Source organism: Corvus brachyrhynchos, unplaced genomic scaffold (assembly GCF_000691975.1).
Source record: "Corvus brachyrhynchos isolate BGI_N302 unplaced genomic scaffold, ASM69197v1 scaffold1064, whole genome shotgun sequence".
In the NCBI taxonomy this organism is placed as follows: domain Eukaryota; kingdom Metazoa; phylum Chordata; class Aves; order Passeriformes; family Corvidae; genus Corvus; species Corvus brachyrhynchos.
In genome coordinates, this window is record NW_008237456.1 from 16,464 (window position 1) to 18,095 (window position 1,632).

The window sequence follows — 1,632 nt, forward strand, 5'->3', positions numbered from 1 at the left end:
AAAGAGAAGTGTGGGCGCGCCCAGCCCCCGAAATCCCGGGAAAAAGAGGATGTGAGACTCCCCAGTTCCCCAAATTTTGGGAGCAGGGGGGTTCGGGACACGCCCAGACCCCAAAAATCCTGGAAAAAAGGGATTTGGGCACTTCCAGAGCCCCAAAATCCCGGGATCAGGGGGGTTGAGGAGAACCTAGACCCCAAAAGTCATGGAATAAAGAGATTTAGGCACTCCCAGAGCCCCAAAATCCCGGGAAAAGAGGATGTGAGACTCCCCAGTTCCCCAAAATTTGGGAGCAGGGGGGTTCGGGACACGCCCAGACCCCAAAAATCCTAGGTTTGGGGCAGGTTTTTGGGGCAGGTTTGGAGCAGGTTTAGAGCAGGTTTAGAGCAGTTTTGGGTGAGGTTTGGGGCAGGCTTAGGTGAGATACCAACACAGGTTTTTGTGGCAGGTTTGGGGTGAAGTTTGGGGTTGGTTTCTCAGCAACTTATGGGCAGGTACAGGGCAAATTTGGGGCAAGCTTAGAGCAGTTTTGGCGCAGGTTTGAGGCAGGTTTTTGGTGCAGGTTTGGGGCAAGTTTAGAGCAGTTTTGTGTGAGGTTTGGGGCAGAGTTTTGGAGCAAGTTTAGAGCAGTTTTGGGGCAGGTTGAGTTGAGGTTTGAGGCAGGTTTTTAGGGCAGGTTTAGGTGAGGTTTGGGGCAGGTTTAGGTGAGTTTTGGAGCAGGTTTAGGTGAGTTTTGGGGCAGGTTTGGGTGAGTTTTGCGGCAGGTTTAGGGGGGATTTGGGCACTTCCAGAGCCTCAAAATCCTGGAAAAACAGGGGTTAGGGCATTCCCAGAACCCGAAAATCATGGGAAAAAAGGATTTAGGCACTCCCAGAGCCCCAAAATCCTGGAAAAAAGGGATTTGGGCACTTCCAGAGCCTCAGAATCCCCGGAACAGGGGGGTTGAAGAGAACCTAGACCCCAAAAATCCAGGGAAAAAGGGATTTGGACACTCCCAGAGTCCCAAAATCCCAGGAACAGGGGGGTTTGGGAACAGCCAGACCCCAAAAATCACAGAAAAAAGAGATTTAGGCACTCCCAGAGCCCCAAAATCCTGGAAAAACAGGGGTTTGGAAACGCTCAGACCCCAAAATGGTGTAAAAAAAGGGATTTGGGCTCTTCCAGAGCCCCAAAATCCCAGGAACAGGGGGGTTGAGGAGAACCTAGACCCCAAAAATCCAGGGAAAAAGGGATTTAGGCACTCCCAGAGCCCCCAAATCCCGGGAACAGGGGGGTTTGGGACACGCCCAGACCCCAAAAATCCTGGGAAAAAGGGATTTGGGCACTCCCAGAGCCCCAAAAATCCCGGGAACAGGGGGGTTTGGGAATTCCCAGAGCCCCAAAACCCTGGAAAAAGAAGACTTTAGGCACCCTCAACCTCCCAAACCCCTGGGAAAAGCAGATGTGGGAACGCCCAGTTCCCCAAATCCCGGGTACAGGGGGGGTTGGCCACGCCCAGCCCCTAAAAATCCCGGGAACAGGGGGGGTTGGGAATTCCCAGAGCCCCAAAATGATGGAAAAAGAGGAATTTGGGCACCCTCAAATCTAAAAATGCTGGGAACAGGGGGGGTTGGGCACTCCCACCCCCGCCCCAGT